This window comes from Melopsittacus undulatus, chromosome 3 (genome assembly GCF_012275295.1).
Source record: "Melopsittacus undulatus isolate bMelUnd1 chromosome 3, bMelUnd1.mat.Z, whole genome shotgun sequence".
Classification (NCBI taxonomy): Eukaryota; Metazoa; Chordata; class Aves; order Psittaciformes; family Psittaculidae; genus Melopsittacus; species Melopsittacus undulatus.
In genome coordinates, this window is record NC_047529.1 from 44,778,101 (window position 1) to 44,790,734 (window position 12,634).

The following is a 12,634-nucleotide window of genomic DNA, read 5'->3' on the forward strand; positions in this document are numbered from 1 at the left end:
TAAAGAAATCAGCAACAAAAGCCTGGGGGAAAGCATTATCTAGATACCCGTTCTGACTTGCAGGCACTATTTCCAGCCGCATTTGGCTTTCATTTGCAAATCCTGCTTTGCACATGGGGTCTGTCTCACAGGTGTAGTGTGTTCCAGACAGCAGAGATCAAACAAAATTGGATAAATCTGCCTATTGAGACTTAACACATGATGTGTGCTGGAAGATATGATACAACACCTTTGGTTCTCTGTAGTTATTCATGAGTTGGAACATACTCTTATTTAAAGAAGTTCACTGGAAAACTGTTTTTTACTTTGTTCTAGCCTAACACTTGCCTTCAAACAACGGGGGGGATTTTCCCTATAACAGCAACAGTTTATATGAGCTGTGACCTCTCAGGTAGGTCCTCTTTGTTTTTCAGCTAGTCCAGGATCTTTGGTCTGTCTGCTGGTCCTAATTATTTCTCTGGGGTCTTTGGGAGCACAGTAATCAAGCAGTTAAAACAACAAAAGAGACAACTCAGCCAAATGCATTTCTTCCTTTCACATTGTTTCTTTTTTTCTGGATTTGGTTCTGGGGTAGGAAGTACAGAAAAGTTTATTCTGAAAATACTGCTCAATAACAGCAACAGAAAAAAATCCAAGGCTCTTGTAGTTTTTTTTTATACCACTCACTGGAAAGAATCTGCTAGAAAATGTGTTGCTAATAATTGCTCTATGTAAGCTATCTTAAGGACTTATTCTGAAACCCCTTTCCCTGAAGAGTGTCCTTGAAATAATAGGAAGGCTTATATGTTCCCACAGTCCTAGAAACTATGTAGTGTGGATTTTACCTCAGGCTAAGGCCATCTCAGCTTAGTTGAAAGAATAAGGGTTGGGTGAAGATCCTTCTTTGAAGGGCCCACAGTATTTTTTCAGACTGTGAATGGAAAGATGAACCATCATTGTATTCTTGTACAGACACACAAGAAGTGTTTCAGCCCAGGGATTCATTTAAAAATGTCTCTGTTGTGGAAGGATTTTCTGAGACAAGCACTGGGAAGTGAAGGAAAGACTGAGCAAAGACTAAGACAGAACAAACTGTTGCAAATGGTAGGAATAGGTCTCCAAAATGCTAGTACAAAGCCTGCAATGACAAAAGTGATCCAGAAATGAAACTCAAGGTATAGTACTACTTTTGCAATGAGGAAAAGTGGCTGGTTGAAAGGTAATAAAAGGTGACTAAGGAAAGGAACAAGTTTTAATAGATCTAGGAAGGCATCTGTGAAGAGGAAAATTTGTGTCTTCTGACAGAAATTTCAAGTCTACAATGGATTGTTTCTCTCCAGTCTTGAAACCAGTCTTGAAAATGACAATTTGGAAATGTCACGCACCAGCAGACAAATTGAATAAAGTGACTGGATCAGCAGTTAAAATGCTGATTTGCAAAGCCCTAAGAATGGTACCTGCTCCATAAGAGAAGATGGGGAGGAACTCCATTGCCCTGAGATGCTGCATCTTGACTTGGTGTGATAAACTGGGAGACCAAGAGGAGTCAAGTAGGCTCCTAAAGGAGAAGCTGTTGGCCTTCAGACCCTCTTTTTGAGGCCAGGAAAACCTAACTCAGAACTGTCCCTTAGAAACACACAGATGACTGGGTGCCATCCTAGGATGCATAATCTTTACTTTGCTGTGTTATGCATTTTTTAGGAGCTGTGAGACTTGTTTGGGCACTCCAGAAAGTCCTGTCACAGTGCCAGGACCAGACCTCAGGGCTGTTTGAAATGTTGAGAAGGGCTTTCAGAGAACAGTAAATACAATGTCCAGACCCCTAAAGACTGGATAGATGTTGCCTGTGGTTATATATGCTGCCTGTCCCCAGGTGATCAGATCTAGAATCTGGACAAACAAACTAATGCGTAAGTGTGCTAGAGGGGAAAGCAGCTACAACAAGCAGCAGTTTCTCAGATCAGCTCTGGAAAGAAAACCAGTAAGAAGGATGCATAAAACAAAGGGTATAGTAAAAAGATAAGAGATGGATGGAAATACAGGGATGGTATCACTGGAGAGCTGGAGAAGATGCTGAAAGAGATGATATTGAAACACTTGATTAGCTCAAGTAGATCTGAAATGTCATATTTGCGCTGCTCAGCTCATTCATGGTAACAGAGGAGAGTGCAGAAATCAGGGATGGTGGGGAAATGTGGTGACAGCACTCTCCAGAGGTGCTGGACAGATTAATATTACAAACTGGTGCTGCCTGAAGTTAGGGAAATGCCATGTACCTGCAGGCAGACACTGTGGTACTCCAGACTGCGGGGACAGAAAGGAGAGGTGAGGGAGTGGAGCAGAACATTTTATGCAGAAGCAGTAATACACTGCTAAGACATTAACTACAACCCCCCTCTGAATCAATTTACTGAGAAAAGAAGGTAGAAGTATCTGGATAGATGTTTAAGAATTAAACAGGTTGCTCTGCAAGGACAATCTGCTGGAAACAAACAAGAAAGGAGCTGACTAGCAATAACCTGTTGAAGTCAGGCTGAGAGGGAAAGATGTAAGACAAAGTTAAGAGATTTACAAACACTGTTCTTGCCCTAAGCAGTGTTTGGCAGACTAAATAAGATTCCTCTTCAAGGTACAAATTTAAGTTAGCATTTAAGTCCAGGACATGGCCTAAAAGGAGGTGTGTAGTATTTGTGTTACTGATTATCCGTATTAATTTTATTTAAGTGTTTAAGGCTACGCTGGATGAGGCTTTCAGCAACCTGCTCTAGTGGAAGGTGTCTCTGCCCGTGGCAGTGGGGTTGGAACTAAATAATCTTTAAGGTCCCTTCTAACCTGAACCATTCTGTGATTCTATGATTCTATGATTATCATTTGATAATTGTATTCTGGGGTGATACAGAATTTAAGGATGAGATTTCCACTGCCAGGGCAATGTTTAGCAAGGTTATCTTTTATGACCAACACTTCAGGAATCAGCTTTTCCTCCTGAGATTTTTCAGAATGGGAGATTCTGACACAATCTCTAAGAAGGTCACAAAAATAAATGAATGGAATTGTTTTGCCCATATAAAAATAACAAGGGAACGCCAAAATTCATCATTATTGGCAGCCTCAGGGCACATTGCAGCAAGTCAGTGTTGCTGGGACAGTGCAGGGAGGTTTGGACCACGTCTGCTTGCAATTTGCCAAGTTCTCATCGTTGCTTATTCATTTCTCACTTTCCAGCATAATAAAGTCAAAGTTTTTCATATTTGGCTGGCAAAGTCCAGCTGAGTTAATTAAATCAGAAGTGAGCAGGATACCAAGTGATTTCATAGAGTGTGTCAGTTGTGTTTCTTATGCAGGAGATTTTCTCAGTATGCTCTGTTTGGAACATGGAAGAAAAATCAAAATATCATAGTATTTCTCCCTCATTTTTAGTGTGCATGATGAGTAATGCCCTTCTGACTGTGCCATCTTTGTCAGGAGAGGTTGGCAGCTCCTCCCAAGCTCTGTGCCTGACTGGGTAAGTCACAGCAGAGCAGCCTTAGGGTTCAGACAGCCATCCAAATCGGTGGAGTTTGACAAGTTATTACATGTCATCTGAGCCACAGTAATTCCATGGATGTGCCTTAAGCATGTGGTGAGTCTAAGTTACTATACTATAGCTTTAGATTATTTCATTGCAGGCTAAGATATCTGTAGCATCCAAATCAAAAGTTATCTTCTGTACTTGCTTTGCTGGGAGAGTTAAAATACAAAGAGAACAGGGATTTTGCATCTGGCCTATACATATGATATGGCTATGCAATAGTTATGAAATAAGCTTTCTACGGTTCAAGACTAGGGATTGACTAGGTCAAGCTTTGCCTTCTGTATGTTTTGACTTTTATTTGCCCAGAGAGCTGAATAGCTAGCTCTAAGCTGTCATCCTTTCTGCTTCCAACTGTGTCTGCTTTCCTCTCATACCTGCATATAATGTTGTTTGGTCAGACTTAGTGAGGACTGGCAGTAACTGGTAAATAACTGTGATAGTTTTTGTACTGAGGAGGCTACCTCTCCAGGAACTGCTACAGAGGTGATGTGCTTCACAAAAACTATGAGCAAAGCCAAGAAAGAGGAGTTTATTTTGCTTAGGACAAGGATAGCAGGACTTGAACCCTAAAAGCTTGAATTTGCCCTTTCTTTTTTTGTTTTGTTAACAGCATTTTCTTGCCAGGTGCCTACATTTTCAAAGTGATGTTATTCAGTGAATCTTACTGTATAAGAAACGAAAAGTGCCTTAGACTTTTGTCTGTGATAGTGAGACTCACAACTTGGCAAAAACGAAATTTGCTTTTCTTGCCATTAAGATTATAATGAAGTTACTTTTTAGGTCTGTACTCTCATTGGGTTTTGGATTTACTTATTCATCAACAAATACATAGTACAAGCCATTTCTATTAAGAACAGCAGTGTTAAAGTTTTAGGCTCTCACAACATGACTTCATGAGAATTCAATGAGGTCAAAACATAGTAAGTAGCTAACTGATTCCCTCAGGTAGCATTAAAGGAGAGGAATCTGAGCTGCCCACATGCATAAGACTGCTTTCCATGGATTTTCCATTAAAAGTTCTGTCAGTTTGCTGAAGTTTTTTTTTACTTGTTGAAAGCAGCCAAACTAATATTACAGAAAAGAAGAATTAGTTAGAGGTGAGAGAATAGTACACTGGGAGTTTCCTTCAGATTTGGGAATTTCTCTTTAGTTTTTTTCCAGATTCCCAGCCAACCACAGGATAAACTGATACCTACCTCAGTGCTGTACACAGTGTTGTAATGTCTTGCAGGACCAGAAAAAAATGTTTTTGTGACATGCTGATATTTTTTTCCTAGTTTAAGCCTTTTTGTCTTAAATTTATATTGTAAATAGTGCTAGAGGAATTAAGTCAGTGCGGGATCAGTTTAGAGAATGATTGCTACTGGTGTGTATACTAGGCATTGAAAAGAGTGAGAATGAGTATGGATGTCTGAAAGTACCCAAAGGGAAACTGAGTATACATTGCAGTTATGTTTAACATGCACTTTTAGTCTGCAGTCACTTGGTGATGCTCTTGAGTTGTATTTCAGCTTTGAAACAGATACTTTGCAGAAGGGAATATATTACTCAATTGTTCTTCCATTTTCACTCCTCTCTCATCTGAATACTGAATTTAGGATAGGGTCCCACTGCACACTCCTGAGCTCTTTCCTAGGACTCTCCTGCATAGACTCACTGTGGGTTCTTCAGTGCCAGAAATTCTTAGTCCAGGAGGGGGGATGCATCTCACTATTTCCAGCCATCTAAAAATATCCACTGAAAATTAGTTGTTCAGTCTCTCTTCACTGTTGCTAGAGAGAGAGAGGCCCTTCCATGAAGTACTTCATCTCAACTCACCATAAGACAGGCAGCAGTTCTCCTTTGACCAAGGAGGAAGCCTACACGGATATTATTATACTAGCTTCCTTTTTTGTTTTTTTTTTGTGCCCCTTCCTAAATTTCTTTTTTTTTTTGGTTATTTTTCCCTGTGTGCTAATACAGCCCCATGTTGCATGCAAACCACAACCAAGCTGTCATCTATCTGAGATAAACAGAGCTTGTCATGGTCTAGGCACCAGCATGAAGTATATGACCAAATGTTTAGAGATTCTACAGTATCTCAGCTGTAACAGGAATCCAAAGAGCTAAACCATACCTTGAAATGATGCTAAAAGCAGCCGCATCAGCTCTGCCCTGGTATTTCCAGGACTTCTGTTCATACCAGCCTTCCATGGATTCACTAGGGAACTAAGTCTTCTGAAACTGCAGTTATAGATTAATAGAATAGTTAGGGTTGGAAAGGACCTTAGGATCATCAAGTTCCAACCCCCTGCTGTGGGCAGGGATACCTCACACTAGACCATGTCACCCAAGACTCCATCCAGCCTGGCCTTGAACACTGCCAGGGATGCTGAAGATCTGGTCCTGGCACTATTCTGACACATCGCTGCTCATCTGAAGCACTTTATAAAGGTTATTAGACTGATAAAATGATCCAGTCAATTCTGACTTGTATAGAAGTCCAGAGAAGCCAGTCACAATTTATTTTTCAGCATATATATCTTTCTGTGACAACTTTTCGCTCAGATGGTATGATCTCCAACATGTTGACTTCTTGGATATCACAACTAAAATTACTGTAAAACAAAATTACTGTAAAGTGTACATACTTACATGTGTGTGTTATGTTTTGTGTTTTAATAGTGTGTAACAAAGGAAGCCACCTTTGTGATACCAGAAAATGTATCTTAAATAACTCATGTTTATAAGAAAATATCTGCAAGTTAAGCAACTGATGATTTTGTATTTATGGTAACTCAGTGGGAAGTGAGTGGCTTCTAATCCAGACTCAAACAGGGAGCTTTTTCAATGGCAGTGTCCTTCCTCTGGAAAGCACATGCTTTAAAGGTTTGAGTTAGATTCTTTGGCCTCATGATCTGACTAATCAGACAGCTTAGAATTTGCAGACATTGTATCAGCATTTGTTTTCCTTAAATTCTGTGTATGTTGATGTGCCATTTGTCTAGGCATGATTTTTCAGTTAGTTCTTGGTGAGCAGCAATTTGAATGTGATGCAGCAGACCCCATCTGGACCCAACACTGCATTTGTGTTGCTGGGAGATTTCAAGTAAGTGTTATTGGAAAGTTTTATTGTCTGCTGGGAATACCAACAAGGAAACTCAATTAATGTCAGACAGGATTTTCACACTGCCATACCCTGAGGGTTGCTAAACCCTGGTCAGCTCTATGAAGATGTAATGGAAACAGAGTGCAGTTAAAGTTGAAAAACTACTGAAGAACTGATTAGACTCCATCCATCACATGTATCTGAGGTATTTTGTTCTTACAGATAAAAAGGTGCTCTATGGGCAGCTTGCCAGCCAAGCACAACATTCTGTGGCCTAGGGGGTTGATGGCTGAGCCACTTCTGCTGTCAAGTGAAGCTCATCTGAACTTGGACTACATTTTTTCCTTCCCATTCTGCAGTGCATTGATTGGTGTTGCTGGCAGATTTGCCACTGTGGTATTTTCCTCCTCTTCTCGTGTAGAACAGATTGTCCTGTTGCAGCAACAAAAGGGCCATAGCAGTTTTATCCCTCACTCTAGGAACAGGAAGCAAAATAAAGAATCCAACCAGACTGTTCATAAGCTTTCAAAACCAAAATGCACAAGGGTCAGAGTTCTCCGCCTGTGTGCTCCATCTATGGAAAGAAATAATTCATTGTTGAACCAGTGAATTCCTCTCCAGCAGATTTCTCAAGCACTATAAGGAGTCTGATACACTGAATGAGACATCTGTGTTGAAGAGCTGAAGAAATGCTTACTCTTAATTTGTCTCAATCTGGGCTTTTTTTTTCTTTGTATTTATTTTTCAAGAAAAGAAAACATTCTCAGTAGCTGTCGGCCTGATATCTGTAAAATGTTCTGCTTTCTCTGAATGACCACAGGAAAAAAGTATGAAGTTGAATGTTTTCTGGAAGTTGCATGAATTATATGAATTACTAGTCCTACCAAAATATATTTGTATAAACAAGAAAGAACACATGTTTCCTATTTGATGTAAAATACAGTTTTGTTACAAAGAAACAGAAAACATTGAATTCTGTGCAACAGAAGAAATAGTAATTCAGAATAGTTTTAACGTATATTGCCATAGCCTGTCAGTCATTGATGATGTTTTCCACTCCTTCCACCTGTTATTTTTTTATTTCATGCAAAACCACACTTTGCAAGAAGAGGGATTTTATGTCAGGACTTGATTAATAACTGAATGTAAGTGATGTTTATCAACTGCCAGGTTTATCAGCTATCTAGTATTAGCCATTTCTGGCAGAATGGGTGCCTTTGAAATGTAAATGATTGTTTTTGCAATAGTTACTTGTTCACAGGATTCTCCATTTTTAATACAGCTTATGCTGCAAACAACACAGTGAAACACATACAAATGATTTTAGCAACCTCAGGATTAAGATTATTTGTAGATCTTATGTTGTTTGTAGACTAAATGTTGTGAGCAGACACCTTTTTACTATATTCTAAATAATATCTATGTGGTCTGTCAAAAAACTGATGCATCCAGGTAGGCTGCACCTTGCTGAAAGATAGTTGAGTGATATTTCTTAGGTTGGAATTTCCTAAACTTGAGTGCTTATCAGTGAATGCCATGGAAGGTTCTGCAAGTTTCTACTGCAGAAAACTTCAGTTTGAGTCAAGCTTTGTATGGTTGGAATGGGAATAAATTGATAAAATGTTTTTTTACAATAACTTCTGGCTCATCAGTCTTCTTGAGATTTCTACACCACAAAAAAGCGTTGATTGATGCTTAATGATCTGAAGAGTATATGAACCTAGGTACAGTTACATCTGACTTAAGAGATTTCTTTAGTCATCTGGGAATCAAACTGTGTGGATTTCATTCCTGGCTTGCTGAGAGATTTTAGGTGTATTCCCCATGTGCAGAAATGAAGGGTCACTGGGGCTATGGCTAAATTGTGGAGCTTGGGGTACTTCATAGCTCCCAGCAGCAGGTAAACACCACTTGTGATCCAACTCCATTTATCACAGTCTGCATTAATGGTGGCTTTCCATTGGAACTGGTCACTTGGTAGGGAGCTATGGATGACGGGTGCCAGGATTGTAAGGCATTGGATTGTGCTAAATATATTAGGACTGGAGCCCAGACAACCCGATTCTCTGCACAAATGAATTTCTGAAATCAAATAAAAATAGCATTCTTTGAGCTGCTATTTAATAATTATTAATGACAGATCTGCTTAATAGCTTGGAATATGCTATGAGGTCACTGAAGCATGTAATTTTCTGGCTAGCAGGAGCTGATGGTACTTCTGCCAGCAGCCATTGATGCAGAAGACCAGATATAGTCTATGCTTCAGTTTCAATCTCTTTTGTTTGTATGCTGTGGTGTCTTAGAGCTAGTTGGTTTAATGGAACCACAAAGCTGCTGGGCACTGAGGATGACCCGGGGAAAGGGAATGAGATGCTGACTGAAAAGCACAGATGCCTGAAAAGGTGTTAAATGGGTCAAAGAACAGTGGGTAGACAGTGGGGAATTAAATGCCTTGAAAAGGTAGCTATGTCAAGAAAAATGTGGCACAGGGTGTTCCTACCAAGCAGAGGGAGATCTGATTTGAACACCTCAGTGGACCTGGGAGTATCATCTCATGTTGCACTGGGTCAGTTTGCCTCAGGGTCCCTCCCAATGGAGCACTGGGACACAGTGACCTGGCTGCAGTGATGTGGACTCAGAGATATTTCCATGAGACTGACCCTATCTTTTGCAGTTACTGAATTATGACCCTGAACATAAATTTGCACCATTAGTGGGTCATTTTAAACTTCACTTTGTTTTCTGTAGAGCTGCTGCCCAGCTGAACTTCTGTGCCTATGCAAGCGCATAACAGGGTTCTTACTGAGCTCTCTTAATTTTGTGAAGATCAATCAGATTCCCATTCTGCCCATCCCAAAGTTGACTCCAGCATTCTCATGCCTTTCCCGCTCTTCTTTACTCCAGCATCACCTGCAGTTTCAGTGGCAGTTCTCTCTGTGATTGAGACCCTAAGGGTAACAACTGTATATCAAGCAGAGGTTCCTCTGGATGCTCCTTGAGATTTCCAGTTTGGCAATTATTCTCTGATAATTTAATCTCTAGGCACATTTATATGAGAAAATTAAGCATGCCAGGGAACGGTCCTGGAATCGGGACTCAGTCGTTTGTGCTATTTATGAACTGTTAGAACAGTCATGGCTGCGATTTTGGTCCAAGCCAGCTAACATTTTCTATACCAATGTTTGAGCATGGTTGAGGTTGACATGGACCAGAGACCACGTAGGCTGAGCAAGAGACACCTTTTATGTGGTCACCATGTACAGTGAAAGTTAAACAATCTGGACATAGGATGGTCTGTGCTTGAAAATGTGTCTAAGCATAGTTTTGTTCACTTGTAGATTTGTATCATTTGGATCTAGGTTTTCATTGTAGTTGCAGATCTTTTTTTTCTTTTTTTAACATTTTATGCCTTATTTATTTATTTCTAAGTTATTTATGAAAATGTGATGTGGGACAGTGCCAGAAAGTGTGTGGATATTAAGATACACAACATTGTGTTTCCTTATCGATAAGGCCCAAACTTCTTTTGCAGAAGGAAATTAGATGATTTGTCATAATATATTGACTGTGACTTCTCTCCTTGCTATTTTCTAAATGTTTTTAAATAACATGAATTTTCGTTCTCATAGTCACCTGGGCTTACACTGACTGACCTGTAATTCTGTAACTGACATTTCCCTCATTTTTCCAATGGGAGACCCTTGAGTTGCCTTTGCCGGCCTTCTAAAGCCTCAGCTATCTTTCATGAGCTCTTCAACGTGATGGCTTTGAAATGATGTTGGAATGATTCTCATCAACCCAACTGTTACCGCCATTCTTTCGTCTTCTGTTTCCCTGCTCTAAACTGAATTCTTGCTCTCTTCTCACTTGCAGTAATACCATTATCTACTTTGAACATTTTAATGTTGTTGTAAGTTTCTTTTTCCACCAAGCAGGGAACCGTTCTTTGAAAAGTGTTCAGATACTACCTTGAAATGAGACGCAATTTTAAGAAAATATTCTGTTGGGCTCTAGGAAAGTAAGGCGTTCACAAGTTTATAACCCCAGAATATAACCTGCCTTTTGTTAGTTATTAAATACATTTATGTGAGATATTTGAGGAAATGTGGGAATGAGTTGTGTCAAAAGCTTAAAGACTCTTTTGTTGGCTATAATGATTCTTTTATCTTTAGCCCTTGTTACACTGTTTAACTTAGAAAAGAATGGCGTATGCATGCACACATGGCAAAGCATACAGAAAACCACTTTATTATTTGTCAAAACTTGTGCTGAATTATTTGAGACAGTATTATGCGTACTTTCTTTTTTAGAGAGTCATATGGGTGATTAGTTTGGTAATGGAATTGGCAAAGATGATGTTGGCTAAGTGGTTGGATGCAGAGCTTTGATGTAATAAAGCACTTTCAAGGCCTTTTCTACACTGTTTTAGACAGCCAGGAGATCCAGCTATCACTGTTCCATTATGTTAGTCCCTGTGGATATTGCATGCTGATACCCACCAAGTTGCATAAGTGCATTAACTTCCGAGAACTTATAATTTAACTAACACAATTCTTTTTTTTTATTTAATTCTGGATTAGATTTATTAATTAGTCTTGCATGGATTTAGAAATTCCATGTATTTCATATTTCTGGTAGGAATGTGAGAATGTTTCTGAGTCTTAATGGAAATGTAAAAGACAATTTAATCTCTTCTGTATCAATTTAATTTTGGTTGAAAACTTTTGTTTTCACATGGACTCTACTTAGGAGCATTTTAATAGCATGGTTGCTGGTAGAATCATTACAGAATTTTACCTCTGGTCTAGGCACGCTCTGCCCACTGAGACATGATGTATTCATCATCTGTTCTCATTTGTAGAATGTATTTCATTATAGTCTGATATTTCCTAAATTTTCTGACCTGATATTCTGGAATACCATATCTGTAGAACTAGAATACTATCATTACAAAGTAACTGTCACAATTTCTGGAAAAATACAATAGTTCATCCTAGACATTGAATACCGAAACATTGTTATGACACTGGTGTTTCCACTCTACCAGCAGAATTTCTAGCAATTTACTGACTTCTGCTATCAAATATGGTAAGAAAAGGTAAAACGTTTTATCAAAAAGTCAGTCAGTGGTATTTAAGAGACTGATAAGTCTCTCAGGGTAGAATTCATCTGAGGCTGAGACAGATTTAGATCTGTAAATATAGGTGCTTGGGAGGTCCTGTTATGGAGTCAGTGTTGCTTGGAGATTAGTCACTGACATCTTAATTTGATTGCCTTAAGGCGTCTACCACTATTTGAGGGGTCTCAGGATGTATCAGACATCCACACAGTACATCCACAAGACAACACCCCTTTGGAAGACCTGGGTCCTTCTGGAGTGGCAGATTAAGGTGCAGCAGAATGCCTTGCTCAACATTGTACAGAAAGCAGTAAGTGTCTAATTTCAGGCAAATATGGATCAAGCCCTTGACATTTATTTTGGGACACAATGACTAGTTCTACCGGCTTCACTGACTGGGTTGTCCAGAACACTGCTGTCTGTGGAAACCTTACACAGCTGGCTTGCCAATGGATGCCTGCACGTAGACATCTGAATTTAAGTATTTGAATCTGAAGTCAAGCTCTCAAGTGGTGCAGGAATTGAGTGTTTACAAACAACTTGGAATATTACGCATATTAAATCCTTTTAGATGGAACAAAATAAAATAATTCCATGTTTTAAAAATATTTATTGGAAATGAATGGAATACTGTTAGGGACATATGCTTTTTCAATTCTTTATCTTACATCTGTACAATTCTTGTTTTCTTCAATGGCTAGAAACATACCCTCTTCCCTACCAGAAACACTTTTTGACTTGTATAAATTCATGGTTTGCTGCAGATAGATAACATTTGGGTTCCTACATATTAGTCATACCTGTGGTTAACATAAATGGGTGAAATCAATCAAACTAAGATGTACTCTTGAGAAGGGTTTAATCCTGTTGGCAT